The following is a 26,768-nucleotide window of genomic DNA, read 5'->3' as shown; positions in this document are numbered from 1 at the left end:
AAGGTGAAAGTGAAAGTGTTAGTTGCTAAACTGTCTGACTCTACCATGGGCTGTAGTAAACCAAGCTCCTCTGTCCAGGGGATTTCCCAAGCAAGACACGGGAGTGGGTAGGGTTGTCATTTCCTTCTCCAGGGGATCTTCCCCTTTCAGTGACTGAACCCAGATGTCCTGCATTGCAGGCAGATTCTTTACTGTCTGAGCCACCAGGGACGTCCTAAATTTATCAAAAGGAGATACTATTATTCACCATAGTAGTGAATAGTTTTCAAACGAGGGACTCTCAAGTCAGAGTTCTCACTCAGAGCTACATATTTGTTCATGAAGTTAAATATGAGCAGAAAACAAGTGATAGGAGAGGACCTCATGAATGGAGGTCACTGTTCCACAGGGTTTGGCATTCTGTAGGCATTCCATTGGTATTTTTAGCATATGAAAAACTAGCCCCTCGTACACCTTTTCCCCTCTGAAATCCAATAGAATCCAACACACTCCTGGCCACATAGGTGATACCTAAAGTCTGTTGATACCCCCCCGTCTTGACACCAAGTTTCTCACCAACCTTCATATTTGAATATTTTTAAAAATTATTTTTACTGGAGTATAGTTTCTGCTGTACTGCTGCTACTGCTAAGTCACTTCAGAGGTGTCCGACTCTGTGCGACCCCATAGACGGCAGCCCACCAGGCTCCCCCGTCCCTGGGATTCTCCAGGCAAGAATACTGGAGTGGGTTGCCATTTCCTTCTCTAATACATGAAAGTGAAAAGGGAAAGTGAAGTCGCTCAGTTGTGTCCCACTCTGCAACCCCATGGACTGCAGCCTACCAGGCTCCTCCATCCATGGGATTTTCCAGGTAAGAGTATTGGAGTGGGGTGCCATTGCCTTCTCAGCAAAGTGAATGTTATACATATACATATATCCACTCTTTTTGATATTCTTTTCCCATATAGATCATTACTGGGTATGAAGTAGAATTCCCTGTGCTGTACACTAGGTCTGTATTAGTTTTCTATTTTATATACAGTAGTGTCCATGTGTCAACCCCAATCTACCAAATTATCCCTCCCCTCCCTGTTCCCTCTTGGTAACCATAATTTTTTTTTTCTATTTCTGTGACTAGTTCTATTTTGTAAATAGGCTCATTTGTATCAGTTTGGTTTTTTTTTTTAGATTCTACATATAAGCAGTATCAAATGACATTTATCTTTGACTTACTTTACTCAATATGATAATCTCTAGATCCATGCATGCATCCATAGATCAATCCATGAAAGGACATTATTTCATTCTTTTATACGGCTGAGTAATATTCCATTGTATACATGTACCACATCTTTATCCATTCTTCCATGGAACATTTTAAGCAAGTTCTTCTCACCTGTCTGCTATTCAATTTATTATCCATCACCTCCATCCACTGAAACGTCACTTCTGCCCTTCTGTACTCATCAAGGTCACCGATGGCCTTATTGTCAATTCCAATGTATGGTTCTTAGCCTTTATTTCATAGGATTTATTTGATACCATTGTCCACCTCCTTTGTGAAAGGCTCAGCATTCTGTTTCTGGAATGGCACCTTTTGCTGGTTCTTGGCATATCTCAGCAGTCATTTATTCTGCTCAGTTAGCAGCTCTTCTAGGTCCCGTTATCCTTTTAAATGCGCAGGTTGCTCAGAGTTCTCAGTCCCCTGCTCATCCATCTTATATCCTGTCCTCTGTGATAATAGCCACTGTCGTGCTTGCTTCCTTTGCTGTTTCTTCTCTAATGTGTCTCCAGGCTAGAGTTTTTCCCAGGGCTGCAGACATAGAAGAAACTCTCCTCCCAGCCTCGCCCACTGTATTTTCCTAAGCACTTCACATGTGTCCAGCCCAAATGAAATGCAGTTGTATTTCCCCATAAATGTCTTTCTTTCCTTATGTCATTATGTTAGTCTGTACAATTACCATCTCTCTAGTCTCAAAACGACGTGTTGATGGCCACAGTTGGCTCTGTCCGGTCTTGTTTTCTCCACATTCCATGAATTACAAAGTTTAAGGGCGTTGTCTCGCAAATACTTTTTTTAGATCCTTTTCTCTTTTCTATACTTAGTGCTCTACTAATAATAGCTACAATGTATCAATTACCTAATATGAGCCAGTTCTTATGTTAGCATTTTGCTGTTTATTTTGTGCTTGTTTTCTCAGGCAAATGTTAATTTCTCTATGTTATGGATGATAAGACAATCCAGAGATTTGGAAGATGAGAAAAATTAGACTCCAAAAAATTAAGTTCCTTGCCCTGGGGCTATGATTCAAAAATTTGTCTCAGTTCAAAGTCTAAGCAGGTTCTTTTTCTTATCTCTTCTCCTCTTGTGGGCAAATAGTGTGTATTTGTTTTGAATAATCTACTATATTCCTAATTCTCTTGATTCTATAAAGTTGATAGAACTAATATTTGTTAAATGCTTCAGTATCCCAGGAGCTGGGCCAGATGCTAGAGATAGAAATGTGAATAAGACATCTTTTCTGCCCTCAGTAACCGAAATACTCACCGTTTCTGAATAATAGACATTCATCCATGTTAAGGCACTTCAGTCATGTCCAACTCTTTTTGCAACCCCATGGACTGTAGTCCACCAGGCTCCTCTGTCCATGGAATTCTCCAGGCAAGAATATTGGAGTGGGCTGCCATTTCCTTCTCCAGTTATAAATAAAAAATTCATGCAAGAGATATCAGTTTTGGGTTATTCTACAAATTTGGTGACATTGTATTTTATATTATTAAACCCTAGAATGATCATGTTTGGGGGTATTCCTATAAGTTATTCTGGTGACTCAAGCCAAGAACCACATTGATCCTAAGTAACTAGGTAATAACTAATTATTTTTATCACCGTTACCAAGATAGTTCCTATGTGTTGCTTCAGGCTAGGTTAATATGTCTCATTTAGAAGAACTACACATTTTTAAAAAGATAAGTTTCCGATGTGAAGTTAGATGGTTCAGGATGAAGAGGGGAATTTCATCAGCTTGTCATCTTCCCAACAACACCCGGATCAACGCACCCTGGGGGAGTCCATGTGTTAGAGCCGTTCCTTCTCCGCTACCTTCTGAGATGGAGCTGTACCAGCTCCACTTTTAAGTGGTAATCAGCAATAACGTATAACGTGTTCCTTAATGTCAGGATTGGTGATTTAGTGATTGATTATCTGACTGCTGTGTAGTGCTTAAAATAATCCAAATGCAGGAAGTAAATGAGTTGATGGGGAGGAAATTCTGTCATGCAAATTCACACAGTCCAGACCTTCACTGTCACACTCATTGCTGGCAGCAGAAGTGGGTCACCAGAGTGGCTGGCCCCTGATAATTTATTTTCTCAGACACACCATCCATATTCATGATATCCTGCTGTTTGTCTGTCACCTCCAAGAAGCCCTCTCTAGTTTTAGAATCACAATTAACAGAAAACATGCACATTTAGCCAATGAATATAAGTAGACTAGAACAAGTGTGGATCTGATTTTTTTCCAGGCTTTTACTCTAGATTGGAAACAGCAATTATTTGTCCATATGGTACTCTTACCATGTTAGTTCATGCACACTCAGGTACAATGTTCCTAGGAAAAAGTACTCATGAAAGGAAAATATTTATTCATTCATTTTAGAGTTCTGGGGCTTGCTAAACTGCTAACCATTCTGTTCTAGTCAATATGAACAAATGCAGATTATGCAGATAAATACATGCAGCTAAACACAGAGACACAGCCCAGTTTATGTGTCCACATTTTATCTTTCAGGCATAATTAATGCTGATGGGATCATGACATAGTTGCAACCAGCACAACAGAACTGGGATAAAGGCCTCTGTCAAACAACATTTTGTTCACTATTTTTTTCTCCCTGAGAATATGATGTGATTTATTAGCAGACAGAAGACGGTATAATTGCTTTCTCCAGAGGATTGCACCTTGATCAGTTTCCCTAAGTGACTAAAGATGACTACAACAGGTAGATGCAGACATAGGAATATCGATCAACTGGCGGCAGCATTTATTATTTGCAAAGATTGCTTTCATCAGACGTGTATCTTTTTTTGCAAGAAGTCTTTGCCTTCCAATGCAGGGGGAGCAAGTTAGAACTCTGGTCCAAGAGTTAAGATCCCACGTGCCTCACATGCAAACAAAACAAAACAAAACAAAACAGAATATAAACAACAGAAGCAATATTATAACAAATTAAATAAGGACTTTAAAAATGGCCTAACAAAACCCTATGTGAAATAATTAAAATGGTGAAAAATAATAGAAAGTTTGTCCAAAGCCTCTGCATATCCTTTTTGATACGTACAAAGCAAAGGATTAACTCCATCCATGATATTTGTGTCAGGGAGGCACTGATTAATTTAATATTCTGATTGGATGAGCAGCAGAGCTTTAATGGCTATTAACTCTTTGGCAAATCGCTGTGAGAGGGTGATAATGAGGTTAACATTCCTAGGACCTGATCTGCTTTGTCGCTGTATTTAATTACTACTTTGATGCCAAATAGTGCTCACTCAGAGTTCTCTAGGTGGGGCACTGTGAATCCACATCTGGGTCAGTGAGGGAGCCTGCTTTAGACAATTGTAGAAAATGGGCTGTTTATTAATTGCCCTCCAAAAGGTTCCCACATTCAGGGAAAGGTGTGAGTCACTGCTTGAAATTGACCTGTTCCTCCTCCATCCAGTCTTTGGTGAGATAGAAACATAGAACCGAATCTGTATCTACCCTTCAACTATTTACAAAGCATTTTAACAGTCATCACGTCACTTGATTATTCCTTAAAACCTCATGAAATGAAGTCTCATCATCCCGATTTTATATGTGAGAGAAGTCAAACATGGCCACAGGCTGGCCTGAGTCATGTACCTTTTGTTTAGAAAGTCTGGGCTTAAACTCAGGCCTCTACATAATGTCCTGAAGTACATTTGGCCCAGGACAGATAGAGGTCTAAAGCCAGGTATTCATTTATTATCTTCCAGCTGTCAGGATGGATAAACAGGTCAACTTTCTCAGACAAGTTAGGAAATAAAGAGAAAGAATCCTCTCTGATGTGAAAAGCTCTATGAAAACATGTTCAAAGAATTACAGGACAGGTCTAATTTAAAATACATTAAGGAAACCGAAAAGATGAATCAATGCTATGTCTGGCCGTCTTTGGAGCCAATGGCTTGGAAGGCAGAGAACACAGCACACCTTTTTTCGTCTTCTCTGTTCTCACTGATACAAAGGACTTGCTCTTTTTTTAATATATATTAAGCTTTTAATTAAAACTGAGTCTTTACCATATATTTAAAATTATATATATATATATATATATATATATATATATATTTAAAAAGATACATATACACATCTCCAAATTTATATCAATGATCTGGAACACCTGAGCTTTAAGTTGTTGGTTTTCCAGATAGTGTGAAATACTTTTCATCTACTTTAGAAAAGGATCCAGCCCATTGAGAAAGAATAACTTTGGTGAACAGACATTATCTTCCAAAGATCACATAGAGGTCTTCAATGAGATTACAATGTCTCTTCAGAAACTTCTTCCAAGTGGAGATCTGTCTGTGATGTAAGGAAGGATTCCCATGTAGCAAGACACTGTTCACAACAGAGGATGTTCTCCTCAGCCATAATTGTAAATGCTGCCTTGATATCATTTTGCATGTTTTTAATTGTAAATGCTGACTTGATATCATTTTGCATGTTTTGTTTCCATCTTTCCCAATATGCTTTCAGGGCATTATCAGCACAGTCCACTTTATCTTGCAGTTTTCCAATCTCCTCCGTAAGCAGATCAGTATCTGCCTTTTTGGACGTCAAAGCTTCTGCCTGTATCTGGTCTCTTCTTTTCATGACAGCCATTAACATTTCACTATAAAGCACATACTCATGTACGACAGGAAGCAGGGCTTCTGAAAGTCCAGACATCCGTTTTCAGTGGCCTTACAGCATCTGTCAATGTGGTAACATTGACAAAGCTGGCAACACTTTTTAGAGTATCAGCCGGATCTTCTTCTGATGCCGACCAAAGAATATGAACTGGGTCATATTCTTTCATTTCATCGAAATATTCCCATTCTTCCTTGTAGATTCTCTGAGATATTTTATCTATCAAATTTATTTTCTGGCTAAATATTTCAATGAAGTCCTCAGGGCGAATTTTAACTCCTCTCATTGACAGTGCAACCGCTTTTACTGTCTGTCCCATCCTGCTGAGTAATCCAGGCCCTTGCTTCTTCTGAGAAAACAGTTCCCAAGCTTGTGCAGTAAGAAAACATTTAAAGTCTTCATTAAATGTTAGAGTTCGATGATCAGCAATTCGGTTCAAAAATTTGTGCAATGCCTTCCTGCGTGTCTCAATGAAGTCATCATTAGCGCTTTCCACCATTTCTTTCATATAAACTTCTCTGGCAACCGCGGAATAATCAGAGTCGGGTGTGCTTCTTCGAGTTTTTCTTTCAACCAAAGGAAATCTTGATAACGTCTCCTAACTTCAAATTCACTGGAGTCAAATTCCCCAGGAGATGTCTTAGTAATAATCCTGTAAGTAATAAAAGTTTCCATTGTAGTAACATGGTTTTCAGGTTCATCGACTGTAATAAAAAGAGCCTTCAAATCTGGCTCATCTTCAAACTTGACTTGGTTTATCATTGATGAAGGGGATGTCGGCATCAGGCATCAGCGGGCTGAAGGAATTCGTGTCTATCAATGAGGCATCCTTACTGAACACCTCCAGGTTGTCGTCGTCCTCGTCCAGATCCAGCGCCTAGGGCTGCAGCAGGGCGGAGGAGCTGTTGCTGCCTGAACAGGGCGTCACTGAACCCCGCCCCCTCGCCGCAGGCTGTCCCCGCCATCTGCACTCGCCCTCATCCGCAGAGTGCTCCCCTGAGCACCCGTAGCTGCCAGCCCCGCCTTCCCTGAGCTTGCCCATTGGCTCCCGCGTGCATCCTGTGCCTCCCCAGCTGGCCCCGCTCCAGCCCCACGTCCGCTGCGCAGACGCGGAACTGCTGTAGCCCTGAAATCGAGGACTTGTTCTTTAAAGCTCTTTTTCAAAACTGATACACTATAATGCCACATGTTTTCAGGCTTTCCTATGTTTATAAACTAATATGCAAGTCGATACAAACAGGCGAGTTATAGTTCAAAGTGGACCTAGTTTTCAACCTCCAGATTCCTTCACACCCCCTTATGGTTAGGATGCCTTTCAGGAAGCAAGAGTTAGAACTGGACATGGAACAACAGGCCGGTCCAAATAGGAAAAGGAGTACGTCAAGGCTGTATACTGTCATCCTGCTTACTTAACTTATACGCAGAGTACATCATGAGAAACGCTGGGCTGGAAGAAGCACAAGCTGGAAACAAGATTTCTGGGAGAAATATCAATAACCTCAGATATGCAGATGACACCACCCTTATGGCAGAAAGTGAAGAGGAACTAAAAAGCTTCTTGATGAAAGTGGAAGAGGAGAGTGAAAAAATTAGCTTAAATCTCAACATTCAGAAAACTGAGATCATGGCATCTGGTCCCATCACTTCATGGCAAATAGATGGGGAAACAGTGGAAACAGTGTCAGACTTTATTTTTGGGCCTCCAAAATCACTGCAGATGGTGACTGCAGCCATGAAATTAAAAGGCACTTACTCCTTGGAAGGAAAGTTATGACCAACCTAGATTGCATATTGAAAAGCAGAGACATTACTTTGCCGACTAAGGTCCATCTAGTCAAGCTTATGGTTTTTCCAGTGGTCATGTATGGATGTGAGAGTTGGACTGTGAAGAAAGCTGAGTGCTGAAGAATTGATGCTTTTGAACCGTGGTGTTGGAGAAGACTCTTGAGAGTCCCTTGGACTGCAAGGAGATCCAACCAGTCCATCCTAAAGGAGATCAGTCCTGGGTGTTCCTTGGAAGGACTGATGCTGAAGGTGAAACTCCAATACTTTGGCCACCTCATGCGAAGAGTTGACTCATTGGAAAAGACTCTGATGCTGGGAGGGATTGGGGGCAGGAGTAGAAGGGGACAACAGAGGATGAGATGGCTGGATGGCATCACTGACTCAATGGACGTGAGTTTGAGTGAAGTCCGGGAATTGGTAATGGACAGGGATGCCTGGGGTGCTGCAATTCATGGGATCGCAAAGAGTCGGACACGACTGAGCGACTGAGCTGAACTGAACTGAACTGAACTGAGTAAAGTTTTTGACTGGCAGGTGCAGTTCACTGGTAACTTGTTTTTTCATTATAGAAGTCAATATGATCATTCAGGACTAATCACAGAAATATCGGAGTATGACTTCTTCATTCAATAACTAATTTACCTGACAAAGAAAATTATTAGATACTGCATCTGATGAAATGTGGAAAATTAATTATAGAAGGAAAAGAAAAAAAATCTAAGACACCAGGCACATAAGGCAACATTAGGTTATTTTATTGGCTGTGTTTCCTTTTCATGTGAAAAATCATTTTGCATATTGGCATTAAATGAACAGAGAGAGGAAAGGTCACTTGAAACAATTACTAACTGGTAATGATTTCAGAAGTGTGTAGCTGGTGCTTTCTTGGGCATATTGATGTTCTGTGTGTTCATAAAGCTGGTACCCATTTCACAGCTTACAACATTTAATGTTGTCTTGAAAATGAGATGTACAGTTGGGTAAGTCTGTTATTGGTCAGTCACCCTGCCAACAGCGGGACTAACAAAAGATAGCTGTGAGGTGTAGCATGGACACTTGTCTCCCTGTGGGGTGGCCTGTTTAGAATATTCTCTAAGTGGGCTGGCAAGTTCCTAGCCATCTCCAGAGTGTCAGCTTGATTTCTGTCTCTGATGGACTCTTGCCAGGGGAATGAGATGGTCAAGAAGGCTCACTTGGGTTCGGGTACTATCCTTCAGATAATTGCTAAGCAGAGTTCTCAGCCTGGCATTTCAGAGACAAAGCAATTATCAAAGAATAATTAAATCACAGCATGAGTGAAATAAATTCACATTTCACTAAATGGTTTACCTTAGGCATTTTAACTAATTCCAGCTATCTCTGTAGACACAGGTGTCCAAATTTCACAATTACAGTTCTGCTCCTGATTTAGTGATTGGGGCTCCATTTCTTCCTTTTCAGACAGACATGCAGACAGACAGACAGACACATACACACATGCACACACACACACACACACACACACACACACACTGCTCAATCTATGTACATTATTGCCAAAGAGTTGACTAAACCTTTCACACTATTGTTATTATTGCCAGATTTGCTTTACTTATTTTTCTTCTATTGCTGCATCGCTCATGGGGCTTCTCTGGTGGTTCAGCAGTAAAGAATCCATCTGAAATGCAAGAGATGCAGGAGACACATGTACCATCCCTGCGTCAGGAAGATCCCCTGGAGGAGGAAATGGCAACCCACTCCAGCAGTATTCTTGCCTGGAGAATCCCATAGATAGGAGCCTGGTGGGCCACAGTCCATGGAGCCACAGAAGGTTCAGACAGGACTTAGCAACTAAACAACAACATAACATATATATCATGCTATATATTCCATACGTATATTTGGTTCTAAAATACCAAATAATCTGGGCAGCTTCAAGTGTAGCACCAGCTACACTAGAAACAGGTTTCCTAACAAATTCTCTATGACTAGATACCTACTCGAGGCAGTGATTTTGTAGCAGACAGACTCTGCCTATCTCATGAACAGACAATGGATGGGACCCTCTCTCGCTTCTTCCCAATGCGTGTGTTCTCGTGGAGCTCTGTCCTCCTTCCTGGCTGCCACACGTCAGAACACAGAAAAGCTGGGTGTACCCAGAGAAGGATTAGCATGCTTTAGGAAGGCGAAAGCTTCTGAGACATTTCCCTGGAGAATAGAAGATTCAGCGCTTCAGGAGGGCTGTCCTCAAGCTTGTGAAGGCTGTCACAGGCAGAGGGTTAAAGAGTTCTCTGAAGCCCCTGAGGTTAGTGCCCAACCAGAGGGAGATGGATCGTGTTCCAGGGACATGAATTTCCTAATAGAGATTCCCAAATGGGACCAGACTGTCTCAGGAGGAATCAGGGTCCTGTCACCAACTCTCAGTGATGCTGAGAATGAACTGATTGGTGCTCAGCATAAGTGAGTTCATGGGTGACAGGGAGGAGCAAGCAGAGTTTAACCATCATGTGTCTGAGAAAGTGTGTGCATGCCTCTGTGTGCATGTGTGTGACTGTGTATCAGTCACACAGAAAATGGGGGCTGAAATGGAGGACCTCTTGGGGTTCTTATAATCTGGGTGCTGTAATAATTTCTGTGGACAGGGCTTACTTCTCTATTTCCTATTTTTTCATTCTCTCTATTGAGTCCAGTCCAGTACATCAGTGGGTCTATTTTATTTTTTCCAACCTGTGAGTGTACATACTTTGAAGGAGACCAACGTGGGATTCAGACGAGGGTTTTAGGATTGCCACCTAAAACTCTGAAGGTTTTTCAGCTCATCATTTTCTAAAATAGAATCTTAGAAAAACCCCAATGTGAAACGCTTTCCTCACATTAGTGAGCCTACAAATTTTACATATTTATTAGGCTTCAGTTCAGTTCAGTCGCTCAGTCGTGTCCAAATCTTTACGACCCCATGGACTGCAGCACACCAGGCTTCCCTGTCCATCATCAACTCCCAGAGCTTGCTCAAATTCATGTCCATCGAGTTGATGATGCCATCCAACCATCTCATCCTCTGTCATCCCCTTCTCCTCTTTCAATCTTTCTTAGCATCAGGGTCTTTTCCAAGAAGTCAGTTCTTTGCATCACGTGGCCAAAGTATTGGAGTTTCAGCATCAGCATCAGTCCTTCCAATGAATATTCAGGACTGACTTCTTTTTGGTTCGATCTCCTTGCAATCCAAGGGACTCTCAAGAGTCTTCTCCAACACCACAGTTTAAAAGCATAAATTCTTTGGCGTTCAGCTTTCTTTATTAGGTTTGGTCCATGCTAAACCCCCTGGAACACACCTGCACCAGAATCGCAGTAAAGCTTCCCATCTGGAAGACTATGATATGTTCACACAGACCTTTTGTTTTGTGTTTCACAGGCTCCTGAGATGAGCAGAAGCCACTTATTCTCCAAGCAGCATCTTCTACTTACTGGAAGAAGCTTGGGTGAGGCATTCAAGGAAGAAAAAGCATTTGCCCTTATTTAAAGCTAGGGTTTTATTATCATCCAAGAGGACACATAAAAGCCTCCGGTCTGCATTTGATATGTAACATTTGTTTGTGCTGAGGTGTCCCGGGTTGCTGATTTATATTCCTAACACTGTCTCTGGGAGCAGTCCACTCCTTACACATCTGCCTCCCAATCAGCATCCTGGTTTCCTCCCCCGACTTCACTTCCATGGGAGTTCCAAGGCTTTCTGATTATTAAACTGAAGAGAGCTCATATTTGCTATCAGACAATTGGACCTAATTGTCTGAGACAATTTACATCTATCAGTGCAAGGTTTATGGCTTTTCAGGCTCAGTGGAAGATGAATAAATAACGGAGCTGGAATCATTACTCTGTTTTATTACTTGCACTGTGCAGGGGAATCTGAAAATAATTTGGGCACTGAAGCTTTGTCAAATAGTGGACATCTGTCAAGTTACAGGTTCTGATGGTATTTTGCAAGCTGTCCACTCATACCTTTTACAGCTGCTACCATAAAACCAAGGAATCAAGCTTTTTTTTTTTTTTTTTTAAAGTAAGGAATTCCTTTAAAGATGTGAGAGTGAGTTTCACTTAGGGGATTCACCTTTTGGTAATATGGACTTCTGTTTTCTTTCCTGCTAATCACCTCCTCACCTGACTCACACACTCCATCCTACTTAAAAAATAGATACAGAGGTAATCAATATCACCCTTGACAACTTGTTGCCTTGATTACAAACCAGATGGTGGGGTCTGCCCGCATTCTCCGCCATCTCACTTGCGCTTGAGTTGGTGAGATGGTTCACCAGCTCTGGCTTTGACAAGCTTATTTTAAAGTACTTTAAACTATCTTCAAAATTATATTGTTCACTCCTTCTGGGAAAGCGTTTTCATAGTTAAATGGTTTTTACTGTTTGAAAATTTCCCCAGATTCAGATTTACTTTTGTATTTATTTTTATAGAGCCATTTTAACTTGATATTTTTCTGACCCCATCTTGCACATAGAGCTAGAGAACCGATGTTTGATTCATATATTGAAAATGACCCATCAGCATTGTTTGGTAAATCCATAGCTGTCTTCTGAAAAATTCTTGGATGTATCACCAAACATGAAGGACAGAATCAACATCAAACTCCACCCAGGCTTAGAGAGAAGAAAGTGGGAGCCTGGCTAAACTTCTCCAAGAAAGTAAATCACAAGGACACACATTTCAGGTAAAAGTGTCCTTGTGTCTCCTTCTCCACTATGATTTTCTGTCACCTGCCATTTATCATGAGAAGATAGGCCATCACTGAGCTCAGATGCCACGGACGCATCAGGCGCCTGCCAAAATGAGGATGTGAGATTTAATAAATGTCAAATCAGTACAAATCAGTACCACCGAATGTCTGGTTTGGTAACTGAGTGCTCAGATGTAAGCAAGACAGTGTCACCTGGCTTCAGGAAGCTGCAGTGGATAGTACACATGGACACGTCACAAGGACATACAACTCGGGGTCTGTCACTTCAGCAGGCATACAGAATAGCACAGGAACAGAGGCAAGGGAGCAACTTACTTAGAGGAGGTTTAGGAAAGTGTCCACAGACCTGATCTGCAGCACCAACCCAGAAGGATGAACTAAAGTTTGCTAGAGAACAAAACTAATGAGAGAGCCAACTGTAGAGGGTCCTCTACCCAGTGCTCCATGGTGACTTAACTGGGAACAGGATCTGAAAAAGAGGGGATGAGTGCGTATGTGTAGCTGATTCATTTTGCAGTACAGAGGAAACTAGCACAACATTGTAGAGCAACTTATGCTCAAAAAAAAAAAAAAAAAAAGATGAAGTGTATTCTGATGGAGCCAGACCAGAGTGAGGCTGGCTACTGATTTCTTTTGTCTTCGTCCTTTTCCTCGTCTCCTGTCACTGTTGCTAATCTCTTCTTCACCGTTCTTGATTTTAAAGGTAAACAATGCTGCTGACTTCACAAATTCCTTGTGCTCCCTTAGTCCTGCTCTGCAGGGTCTCATCTGTGGAAAGGCTTCAGCTGTGATGTCAGAGCCCTCTTCTGGAATGCCACTCCCTTCACCCCTCCTACCCTCCACCCCCTGCTGCCCCTCCCACCTACTTCCCCCAAAGCTGGAAGTCCCACAGGCTCCCCTGGGCTGCCCAAAACCTCTCGCAAGAAGAAGCATCAGGGGTGGGATTTTCCTCTTTCTGAGTCCAACTATCTGCTTTGGATTTGAGCTCTTACTTGTATTTCATTTTTCAGGAAATACCTTTATTTTACATAGAAGAACTTTAACTTGAATTTAAAATAAAAATTGTGCTGTTGAGGTCTCCTATTTCCTGTTTATGTGCTAAGTCATGTCCAACTCTTTGTGCCCCCACGGGCTGTAATCTGCCAGGTTCCTCTGTCCATGGGGTTTTCCGGGCATGGAGTGGATCCTTCTCCTGAGGATCTTCCCCATTCAGGGATCAAACCCAAGTCTCCTGTGTCTCCTGAATTGGCAGATGGATTCATTATGGCTTGAGCCACCTCTAGGTAGCTTCAAATGTATGCAAATCAAGTTGTTATGGTGATTCCCACAAGAAAGCCTATACTCAATGTGATAATAGCCATAAGCCTTTAAAACCTTTGGCAAGAGGCAAAAACACAAAATTAAATAACTACCTATAATGTCGGCTTATTCTTTCAAAAGTTGACATCTGTTAGCGTTTGATTTCTTTTTTCAAACCTTGTAATATTGAAAAAAATGCAAGGAAACTAGGGCTAAATGTTAGATTTTCTGTTTCTGTTTATCTTCTGTTTTATTTTATTACCTAAGTCTGAACTTGCTGGATTTCTCAATTATTTCATGTAACTTAAAAATTGAGCTAAATTTTTTCCTAAATCGGAAATAAAAATACTTAGCAAAGATAATTTGTGCAAATGTCAGTTCCTAGTAAAAACCATGGGTGTATAGTACTTGCCTGTATTGTGGATCATGATGCTGATAATGACAGGTAACAAACAATGATTTTGTAAAGGGATTAGGTTACTGTTTACTGTGTACCTACTCTGTGAAAGCAGATAAAGTACTACTAATCAAATACGTCAATTTTTATTGGTCCTGCTTCACCAGGTAGCCATCTTATCGCAGAATTCAAAGAACATTAGTATATAGGCTGGTTACAGATTTGCCTTACCATCTCTCTTTTCTCAACTATCTGCCTGAAACAATTGATTTCTTAGAAGACTCTCTTTCACACTGAAGAAAGTAAATGTATGTTTTTTTAAAATCTGTTAAATGACATTGTTGGAGAAAACTTCCTCCATGATTTCAATATCTCCGTTAGTCTTGCATGAGGCACACCCACTGGAATATTATATACTTTGATATCAGTTTGGTCCCTCAGAAAATGCTTTCACTAAATTTTAGCTTACAAAATTGTTATAAGAAATTGCCATGTGAAATTCCCTATTGCTACCTGTTAAATATCATTTCAGGGGGACAGGATTCAACATAGCCTTTGGCAATAAGTCTGTCAAGTTCAATGGGACTAACTTTTAAAGAAAACTCCAGAGTAAGATTATTATAATTGATTAAAATCAATACATATATAATATAATAAGATGATGACCCAATAGTATCATATTAGTATATCAGATAATTTGTTTGGAAGATATTTCTGTGTACTCAATTTAACAGAATATCAATTAAGGAGGATATAGTAAAAGTAATGCATCTTCTTTTATTTTGACGTTATAATTTGCAATGTAAGTTCTTCAAAATATGTTGTCTCAATTTTCCTTTATGGCAATATCATGAGATTGTCAGGGCATTGTAATTACACACTGTCCAAATTACATATTTTTATGGGTGATGAAGCTTTATTTCAGGGACAGCATGAAGGTTTTTTCCTACGATGATCCATTTGCATAGGAGCAGTTGTATATCAAGAAAGATTGGAACTTGACCTCAGGTTTTCTCCTTACTTGTGCAATATTGTTGCTGCTAAGTCACTTCAGTCATGTTCGACTCTATGTGACCCCATAGACGGCAGCTCACCAGGCTCCCCCATCTCTGGGATTCTCTAGGCAGGAACACTGGAGTGGGTTGCCGTTTCCTTCTCCAACGCATGAAAGTGAAAAATGAAAGTGAAGTTGCTCAGTCGAGTCCGACTCTTTGTGACTCTATGGACTGCAGCCTACCAGGCTCCTCTGTCCGTGGGATTTTCCAGGCAAGAGTACTAGAGTGGGGTGCCATCGCCTTCTCCTGTGTAATATTAGGCATGGTTAAATTTGGAAATATCGATAGAATTATTGTAAATTTTAGTCTTATTTCTGTGCTGGATCCTGAGGGGGTAATAAGCAATGAGAAAGAAAACATGGTATTTATACAGTACAGTGGTAGAAATAGACATTGTGTGCTGGTGTTTGCCCAGAGACACTAAAGTCAGCATAAAGAATGGGCTGACTCTGCCTTTGCTACTCAAAGAAATATTAAAAACTACCAGCAAAAACCCACAAAGATCATGAGGTTCCATTTTATTCCTTGAGCAATGGCTCCTTCAAGTCAAAACTATTAAAATGGAAAATACACAGATTATTATTTTTTTTTGCTTCTACAATAGCGTTTTGGGAAACTGATATAGAACTCATGCAACAGGGTGTCAGGAAGCAGGCACCAGGATGTTTGTTACAGCACTGTTTGTAGAGGCTGAACAGCAGCAACCTTACTATCTGTTGGTAGGGAAATATTTAGAAGATATATGTTTATGCATATTAAATTCATACTGTGGAATCATATGCAGGTGCTTAAAATGGATTATCTCTGTACCTATTGACATCAAGGTATAGCCATATACACTGAGAAAGCAAACTGCAGAATAATGCTTATAGTACTGTATAGTATTGTAGGAATAAATAAAAGCCAAATCAATATATTCATGTATATACGAGTGTATATGTTAGAAAAGGTATGGAGACAACTACTGAATGGTACTCAACGCCAGGCATTGAGTAGGACTGAATCCAGTAGGATTCAATGCCAGCTTCCTTAGGAAAACTGGATTGTAGGATTCAGCAGGGAAGCTTTTTAACCATATCTCTGTGATATTTCATTATTTACAATCCAATATTCATCACTTTTTTTGTAGGAATCTCCTATGTTTTTCCAATGCTTGAGTGCATGCTAAGTCACTTCAGTTGTGTCCAACTCTGTGAGACCCTATGCACTGTAGCCCGCCAATCTCCTCTGTCCGTGGGATTCTCCAGACAAGAATCTTGGAGTGGGTTGCCATGTCCTCCTCCAGAGGATCTTCCTGACCCAGTGATCGAACCTGTGTCTCCTGTGGCTCGTGCATCACAGGCAGATTCTTTACCACTGAGCTGCTGAGGAAGCCCCATATATACACTACCGTGTGTAGAATAGATGGCTAGTGGGAACCTGCTGTATAACATAGGAGGCTCAGCTAGGTGCTCTGTGATCACCTAGAGGGGTGGGATGGGGGTGGGAGGCAGGCTCAGGAGGGAGGAGATATATGTATACATACAGCTGCTTCACTTCACTGTGCAGCAGAAACTAACATAACATCGTAAAGCAATTATGCTTCAATAGAGTATCATTATAATATATGTTTACATCTGTTAGAACTTGTCTCTCTTTCCCCACCACCCCATTATCAATAGAGAATATTACTTTATTTTGTTGTTGTTGCTGCTGTTGTTGTTATTGTTAATGAGTATTTCTGCTATTTTTCTAAGGTCTGGCTATAAATGGATAAAGATTTAACATTTTTAATGGACTCAGTCTTAAGTTCTTGAGTTTTTGTCCAAGAAGTAAGAAACTGTTCATCTTATTCCACCTTGTTTCCACATTGCAAAGTAGTGTCTAGTAACTGCTACTGCTGCTAAGTCACTTCAGTCGTGTCCGACTCTGTGCAACCCCAGAGACAGCAGCCCACCAGGCTCCCCCGTCCCTGGGATTCTCCAGGCAGGAACACTGGAGTGGGTTGCCATTTCCTTCTCCAATGCATGAATGTGAAAAGTGAAAGTGAAGTCGCTCAGTCGTGTCCGACTCCTAGCGACCCCATGGACTGCAGCCCACCAGACAACTCCGTCCATGGGATTTTCCAGGCAAGAGTGCTGGAGTGAGGTGCCATTGCCTTCTCCGAGTGTCTAGTAAAGGCACTTGATAAATGTGTTTGCAAAAATTTAAGAACGAATTCTTCCGAAGATCTAAGATTCAGAGGCAGACTGAGATCTAAACCTCAGCCCCGGGTCTGTTGTAAAGATTAAAGTTGGTCATTTATCTGAGACAACATTATGCAGAGTCGGGCATATAATAGGAAACTGATACTTAAATCATTTTTCTTAATATCTTCCCACTTAGTGAATACTTAAGAGAAGGATATTTTCCTTTACTTTTTTAAAGTTCTGGTAGCAAATCACCTGTAATAGAAATTCTAGCAATTTGGAAATACCCAGTTTCCTCAGATACTTTCTCAGAGACCTAGTTCGTCAACACATTTAAGAGAGCAAAGTGAATGAAATTCACAAGGTAAGTCTTGAAGGCTTGGATCCTACCTGCTAATTCTATGTGGTCCATGGCTGCTGAAATTGCTCTCTATTGATAGGACTTGGGATTCATTGTCTTAGCATTTAATTACTGAGAAAATCAGGGAGCTCTGCCTAGATCAGACATAGATTTTTATAACCCAAGTTCCAAGTTTGCATTTGAGGACAGACCTCTACCATTTTTGGTGGACTACAGTCCACAGGGGGGCAAAGAGTTGGACATGACTGAGCATGCATGCATGGCTATTAGATACAAGCCATGCTTGTTTTTGACTTAATGTTAGTTGAAAATGCATTAAAATGATTTCTATTCTAAGGAAGAATTTTTTTCTCATTTAAGTAGGGGGAATCACTCAAGTCATGAAGAACTTCCTCTTGGATTACAAACCATGTCTGTCTCCAACATTCTTACAATATTCAAGTCAACCTCTTAGAGTAGAGACTGAATTTTTTTTTTTTTTTTTGCTCTGAGATGGAATGTTTCCTTCCTTCTCTGTTTCATGAGGGACTCTCGGTCTCCTGGTTATGAATCACATATTTTACTGCCAGCAACACTTTCGTTGTTGAAATATTCATGCAAGATCCTGGGCTCCTGTTCCAGCAATTCACATGAGGGAAAAAAGAAAGCTGCTATTCTGAGCACAGGGTGAACTTCAACTCAAATAAAGCTTTAGCACTGATTTCAACTTTGAGGATTGCCCGATGTAATAGGATATGCTTTTCCCCATCAATGCGCTGAATTGCAAAGCTGGGCTTTGGGTGAACTGTCCACTTATAGTCCCAGATATGAATGTTTCCTGCAAAAGGCTGCATGGAGTCAGTATTCTAATGAGACCAGGGTCTGAAAGGTGGTGCTCCCAAGAGCAGGTAGTCCTGCTCTGCACCCAGGTCTGGAAGCACCAAGGAGCTGCCCCCCAAGCAGCTGCAACGCACCTGGCGTCTGAGTCCATAAACGACTTTGGCCTCAGTGCTCTTCCCTCCAAGCAGTCCTAGTGCTGGCGGCTGTTTATAGAATGAAAAAGTGAAAGTGTTAGTTGCTCTTCTGACTCTTTGCAACTCCATGGACTATAGCCTGCCACGCTCTTCTGTCCATGGGGATTCTCCAGTCAATTTCATAGAAAGGGATGTCCAAATGCTTTAAGATGCTCAGTGTCTGTTCACACATGCTATGCACAATGTCTGCACCACAGAGTGCATGCTCAGTAGCTCAGTCATGTCTGACTCTTTGGTGACTGTAGCTTGCCAAGGTCTTCTGTCCATGTGATTTTCTAGGCAAAAATACTGGAGCTGATTGCCATTTCCTTCTTCAGGGGATCTTCCCAATCCAGGGATCAAACCTGTGTCTTCTGAGTCTTCTGCATTGACAGGCAGATTCTTTACCACTGAGCCACCTGGGAAACCCACACAACAGAGGGAGTGTGTGTGTGTGTGTGTGTGTATTAGTTGCTCAGTTGCGTCTGACTCTTTGAGACCCCATGGACTGCAACTCGACAGGTTCCTCTGTCCATGGCATTCTCCAGGCAAGAATACTGGAGTGGGTAGCCATGCTCTGCTCCAAGGGATCTTCCTGACTCAGGGACCAAACCCGGGTCTTCTGCACTGCGGGCAGATTCTTTGCCATGTGAGCCACGTGGCAAGCTCCAGACAACAGAGCAATAACCACCTAATGCATGCCTTCATTATGCTGTATGATTCCATTAGCTGTTCTGACTTTTCTGGGAGGATTTTGGAATCAGTTCCTTCTAGAAATTCATCTTTATGCGTAGGTGCTAGGGTTAAGAAACATACCTGAAGCCTGACTGGAGCATTGCTTTAATCTTCCCTATCTTATTATTGAAGGTATCAGAGTAAAAACTTCCCAGGTGGCTCAGTGGTAAAGAACCTACCTGCCAAACAGGAGACACAGGTTCCGTCCCGGGACAGGAAGATCTCCTGGAAAAGGAAATGGCAATCCACTCCAGTATTCTTGCCTGGGAAATCCCATGGACAGAGGAGCCTGACGGGCGACAGTCCAAGGGATCGCAAAGAGGCAGAGCACACACGCATTTGGAGGGTACATGTTGACCACAGAACGTGTGCCGGTGGTGAGCACAGCGCAGAAAAGAGCCACTTGCAAGGAAAGCCAGCCCTTTCCGGGGCGCAGAGGAGTCTGCATCCAATGTGACAGCTCTCATCTTGATCAGAGAGACGCCAGGGCAGCTGCTCTGGCCACAGGCCTTCTTGGCTCTGGATTCTCGGGAAAGAAAACACAGTTCATCACCCAATGCTTCTCTCTCCCCTCCCAGCCCCAGCTGCTCTGGTGTCTTCCATTGAAAACAGGGATGCTGTACGTATGGTGCAAAGATCCCAGATGAGAGATGCGAACGCCTAAAATAAATACTATATGAACCCAGAGAGGCAGAAAGGCCCCTGGGAGTTAACAAATGAAATGCCCTTCAGCCTCTGACAAGTCGGAGCTCCTAGCTGGGCGGCTTCATGCCTCATTATGCTCGGATCAGACGCATGGCTCTGGCCCCAGGCAGGCTTTCTGTTCGTGTCCCCTGGCGGGGCAATGGGAAGAAGGGGTGAAGGAGGGTGGGGCTGATTCGCCACAGATATAGGGAGCGGGGTGCCCACTGCCAGTGGACCCTGAAATCCGTAAGAAGATGCTCTTTCTGCTTTCAGGGTGCGCTCGTTTGTTTTGCAGCATAGTTATTCAGTGTGTGTGTTTCATGAGCAATTATTCTCATCAGGCGGGTTAGAATTTACAGAATACAACAATAAACAAACCCTTCTTCTAAGAAAGGAAGAGCACTGAAAAGCTGAGTGACCTACTGCCGCTCTATGTAAACTCTGATGCTGGCTTTCTGTTTACGGAAGGATCAGCAGATGAAGCTGGTGAAACAGAGCAGAAGCCGTGACATAGCCTTCAATCATGCTAGCCTCCTGGTCTACTGAGGAAGAGAGTCCTCAGCTCAGAAAAAGTGCAGAGGCATTCACGGGTGCACAGGTGATTAAAAGCATGAGCTGGTGGCCTATGGTGAAAATCCAAAATTAATAAAAATTGGAAACTGCAAGGGTTATAAAACTGGAATTGTGGAGGAAAATACTAGTCTATTTGATTTGAGAGAAAATATCAAACATGTCTAAGCAGAAAAGGAATAATCATAGTCCTTTATTTTAATTCTCTTGGACTGAGGAAAGGTGAGGAAACATTTCCAGGCGTGAAAGTGATTCTATTTCAAGATTCTTGTATTCATAAAATTTTCTATGAGGTCACTCAGAGCAAATGGCAAAGCAGAAGGTGAAAAAAGAAACGAATGCTTTTTATTTATTTATTTGTCTGTAATGGTCACAGCAACACTACATGAAATATTCATTCATGTCTGTGTCACAGAATAGAATTTATAGGCTTCAAGCAAAAACCATATTTTTGTTGTAAAGCAAGATGTTCAAGATGTACACATTGCACAGTAGTAAAAAGTAACACCAACTTTCTCAATTCTCTTCCTCTGAATTCAGACAGGATATACTGGGGATTTAAACATTGCATTTTTAAAATGTGCATCTGGTAGTGATTAAGATGTGAATAGGGGGAGAGAATTGCTTATTCTGAGCATAGATTGTGCTGTTACTATAAATAGGGGAAGGGCTGAGTGGTCTTCCACTTTTCTCTTATGTCTAGCTTGTAATTCTTTCATTAAAATATTAATTTGTTTCATTGATGCTTACCTCTGAGTGACATACTTCTAGATTTCCTGAGAAGCTGCTATTTGAATGTTCTTTAATGTGCTCCTTTAAATAATTTATACAACTCAAGCTGTCTCTGTGAGGCAGGGAAAAAATGAATCACTTGGGCCAGATAACCCCTCAAAACATTTTTGGAGATTCTTATTTTGTTGTCAAGCACTGATGATACCGTCTGAGTGTCTGGCAAGGGAATAGGAAGTAAGTCTATCAAGAAGGTGATGAACTCTTAGCAAAATGAATGAAAGCTGCCTTCATGGACTCTGTTTCAACATAAACAGATGCCATTCATAATGACCCTTTTCCCTCAACTTTTCAATTTCATTAAAATCAACCAAGCAATGTTACCACCCTAATTGAGAGAAAAATGTTTAATAGCTCACTATTTCAGTGTAGGATTCTACTGACATTTTTTTCTAAATATCATAGATATTTCAAAAAAGAAACCCAGTAAAAGCACGGCCATCCCTTGTGCACACTGGAGAAAACCTTACAGCCTGATCCTCTTACAGGGCCTGGTTTCTTCAGATGTGTTCATGTCCCACCAAGGTACTGCTTGGCGGTAGACGAGGAGTTGGAACCAAGAGGAACCAAGAGGTCACGGTTCTCCTTGGAGTTGGAGACACTCAAGCTCTCACCATTTCCCCCTCATCTCTATGTCTGAAGAGAACTGAGAATCTGAGGGAGCAGTGCAAGAAGGAAGCCACAAAACACAAGATCGCTAAATCCCTGCGTGACTACCTAGAAACATGGTCCAAACCCCAAACAGCCAGAGGCAAAGACAAGAGGCCTCCCCCTCGAAGGCCCGGGGGAGCCTCTAAGAGAGAACCTTGGAGGCAAAGCGAAGGCATTTTCTAGGCTGCTCTTTGAGCTAGGATTCAGACACCATCCACGGTCCTGGCGGACTCTGGGGGTAGTGGCAGGAAAACCCAATGCAAGTGAGGGCCTGTAGCCAAACCTGCGACCCTCGTCGCTGTGAGAGCAGCGGGCAGAGGTGAGCGTGGAGCAGAACTGAGTGACCAGGCCCCTGAAGAGCCCAGCACCCATCAGTGCTCTTGGCTGGAGCCATTTGTTAATATTTCCAGGCAGCACACAAAGCATCTGGTGAGATGCTGGGTTCATGAATGAGTGCTTGAGCCACAGCCATCTAGTCATGGCCTCCGATCAGTCATGTGAGGACCATTCACGTGAGAATTTCTGTGAATGTAACTTAAGCCTGTGTTTCTCCAACATCAGGCTTTGGTGTATCATCTTCACAATGTGTGCTTTGTTGAAATTATACATACAGCAGAACTGTTCTTTAGAAATGTAACATAATTGACATATGCAATCTTAATAGCTGCATTAAAAAACATAAAATTTTTAAATCAAAAAAGGCCAACAAGAGAAAAAAGATTTTAAAAATTTTAAAGTAAACAAATGGATAGTTGATTTTAATTAGAAACTTTATATCATGCATTGCATCAAAAATATTATTTCAACATAAAACACTACCCACATTTCAAGCACTCATTAATACCACATGGCAACATAACAGAAAGTACAGAATGCTGTGATTTCATTAATATTTTCTTTCATTAGACTGGATTCTTTTTACTTCAAAATTTTCTACTCTGAAATGAAAATTTTATCATCACAAAATATTATATATTCAGGTGGTGAATATGCTTTTCTACTATATATGATTATATGACTACTAAAATTAAACAGAATATCTGCTTATATACTATTTTTAATTAAATAATGGGCTTCTCCAGTGTTTTCAGTAGTAAAAAATCCACCTGCAAAGCAGGAGATGCAGTTTCGATCTCTGGGTCAGGAAGCTCCTCTGAAGGAGGGCACGGCAACCCACTCCAGCGTTCTTGCCTGGAGGATCCCACGGACAGAGGAGCTTGGTGGGCTACGTCCATGGGGTCACAAAGAGTCAGACACAACTGAAGTGACTGAGCACAAATTAAATTATATTAAATGCTTATACTAACCACATACGGCCAGGCTCCTCGGTCCATGGGGATTCTCCAGGCAAGAATGCTGGAGTGGGTTGCCATGCCGTCCTCCAGGGGATCTTTCCAACCTAGGGATCAAACCCAGGTCTCCTGCACTGCAGGCAGATTCTTTACCATCTGAGCTACCAGGGAAGCCCCTAAAGAAAGAAATCTGATTGAAGCAATCAAAATATTGCAAAAGGAGCACTCTTGTATCTCAGAAACATTTTTTTTTTCTGGGAACTTCTTAGAAACTAGGTGAAATGAAATGATTTCTATAATACATTCTGAAAGGTAGAAATAAAAATTTTATTCTGGATGAAAGTTAAACACATCAAAAGTCTAAATGGGAACTTTTGATAAATTCATTTTCGTAAGAGGAAAATGAAGAAAATATTATTTCAAATACAGAACAGGCATTTGACATTCTTTGATGTTATTTTTTAAAATATTGGCTTAAACACTTTTATTTTCAATCCTTTGTCTCTGTTACAGAAGTAATAGTGTTTTTAGTATTTGGCATTGCATCCCACATTCATCCTCAAGTCATTTATTAATTCTATCAGTTTTGGAGACGTCTTAATTTTCTGAATCTACAACTATGCCATCCCTAAACAATGACACTTTTTGGCATTCTTTTTGATGAAAGGCCGTGATGCAGAGATGCAGGAAGTTCAGCAAAGCTGAAGCACAGCAAATGCATGGGTAACACCATCTGGGCACATAATAGTCAAAGTGCTGAGAACCCCAAATAATGAATAAATCTTAAAAGCAACCACAGTGAGGGAGAATATACATCCTGCTCATTCGAGATCAGGAGAGTGATGACTGATTTAATCTAAAAGTCTAGAAGTGAGCTAGAAGTTAATAATAAAAATAACTTCAAGGATAATGGGCACCAAAACATCCTGTCCAGAATACAGCGATTTATTCCTGCTTCTCTCTAACCCTCCATCACGTGCTTCTGCTGCTGTGGAGCTTCCTGTTGAATCCTCAGTTCAATCACCTCACTCACCTCAAGCAGGTAAAAGTCAGGCCCCAAGTGCTGCCAGTTATGCTATTTGAGACCATAATAACTGGGGATCATAGGTGACCACAGGGGGCTTTCTTGATACCAGACTCACAACTGCGCGCACTGTGGCCATCACCGTGAGCACAGGCCCATGATTCAGTGTATGAATCAACATCCAGTTTTTGTCTGGTTCAGAATCAGAAGTTAAAATAGAGCCATCAATTCTTGTTGACACTGACAACTTCCCTCCAGGGCTCTGAACTGCTCCTGTCCAGCTCTGAATTCCATCCAATTTTCTCCTGTACATATGAAACCTTGCTTCCTGCAGACACAGTGTTTTGAAACTTGCAAATATCCAAAGAAAAGCATGTTTTCAAGAATGGATCAAGTGTCTTTCACCTTTTCATCATTCCGACAGAGTATGCCCATAAGAATAAGGCGATAAATGTAAAAGCATGTGTTATGAAAAAGAGTTTACAAGGCCCTTGTCATGAGAGGAGCCTAGATGCTCATCTATTGTGAAGCTTGTCGCTGCGGATCTCTCAGATAACACATCCCCCTGCAAGGGGAGGGCAAATGACAAGCTGGAACCTGAAAAAGCATCACCAGAGGGCATGGCTCACCTTTTATCAGCACCATCGCCATCATTATGATGCTTATCACCATTGTAGACATTGCGAGAACACCACAATTGAAGTGTTTGCACATGTAGAAAACTTAGGCTCTTTTTCTTTCATATTTCATGAGACTTAGAATAATAAATGTCTTTTACTAGAAAAACACATTCAACTCTTGTCAGTTTGATTGTGGGGCTAGAATTATTTTCACCTTTGTTGTGTTACTATTTCAAGCGGGGAACTAAATAAAAGATGACTAAAATCATACTTGTTATCATATTGTTAGCATGTTGCTAGGGTTACCTGGGTATTCAGTAGGTTGATTAAACATTACTTACAGACTTTCCAACATTTTTGGCAATGTCAGAAAATAAAGACATTTCTATAACCCATCCCTTGATGGTGTTTCTATCTATTTCTTGGATTACATTCCCTGTTCTACTGTTCTAACCATCTTAAATCCTGACTGCCAAGTTTTATCTGGTCCCTGATCTAGCTGCCAAGTTCTTGACATCAGGTATTTCTGATCTAGATTTTTGTTAGCTTGTTGTTGTTGTTCAGTCGCTAAGTTATAACTGACTCTTTGGGACCCCATGGACTGCCACATGCTAGGCCTCCCTGTGGTTCACTATCTCCCTGACTTTCCTCAAATTCATGTCCATTGAGTCAGTGATGCTATCCAACCATCTCATCTTTTGCCAACCCTTTCTCCTGTTCTCAATCTTTCCCAGCATCAATGTCTTTTCCAATGAGTTGGCTCTTTGCATCAGGTGGCAAAGGTTTTGGAACTTCAGCTTCAACATCAGTCCTTCCAATGAATACTTAGAATTGATTTCCTTTAGGATTGACTGCTTTGATCTCCTTGCAGTCCAAGGGACTCTTAAGAATCCTCTTTAGCACTACAATTGGTAAGCATCAATTCTTCAGCATTCAGCCTTCTAAATTAATGTTGGCCTTTTTCCTAATCTAGGACATCTTCTTTGTCATTTCCCAAGTGTGTGTGTGTATGTGTGTGTGTAAGTAAATGTGTGTGGCTCCACCATATCCAGCAGTGATAGGATATCCATATGTGCTAGTGTCTTAGGGTGTTTAGTCTTTCAGGAATATTTGCACTTCAGTAGGGATCACCAGAATATTGAAAACACTAAGCTTTCAAAGTCCAATAATACTGAAATTTGGATTTTCAGATAGAATACCTTTTTTGTGCCTAAGTAATCATCTACCTTGACAATGTGTCTATCTGCTTGGCCTGGCCTATGCAGGCTATTTTTACAGGGTCTTGCTCTCAGCCAGGTTAGGTTACAATTATTGCAAATGTTTTGAAAACCATAAAGTCCTCCATAGGTATGAGACTTGATTTTATACACTTACCATTATGATGTGACAATGACTTTTTGTGGATGTGTGTTACCCATTTTGAATGACATGGTTTGGGCTTAATATGCCTTGTGGAATCCATATATCTTTGTCCCCAAGAGGAGACTCTTCTGGGTGTTATCATCAGAGCACGAGAAGGCAGGGGTCACCGGGGTCATAAAGTGTCCCTGGAACTCAGCAAGACCGCTCAGCTTCTGCCTACTGGATGGCCATCCTTGTAGGAACAGCGGGAAAGATTCCTTAGGTGACAGAGACAGACTCAACTCTGTAACTGAAAGTGCACTCACATGGAGGCAGGGACTGGCTCTATGCCACTGTATTCCAGGGCCTT

The 26,768-nt window shown here is 41.4% G+C and overlaps 1 pseudogene; it reads right to left on the bottom strand.

Moving 5' to 3' along the window:
* Positions 1–5,406: 5,406 nt before the first annotated feature.
* Positions 5,407–25,118, bottom strand: LOC101122851 (sorting nexin-7-like; annotated as a pseudogene).
* Positions 25,119–26,768: the final 1,650 nt, after the last annotated feature.

Source organism: Ovis aries, chromosome 3, assembly GCF_016772045.2.
Source record: "Ovis aries strain OAR_USU_Benz2616 breed Rambouillet chromosome 3, ARS-UI_Ramb_v3.0, whole genome shotgun sequence".
Lineage (NCBI taxonomy): Eukaryota > Metazoa > Chordata > Mammalia > Artiodactyla > Bovidae > Ovis > Ovis aries.
Note: the sequence above shows the minus strand (reverse complement) of the source record. Positions and strands in the feature narration are given on the sequence as shown.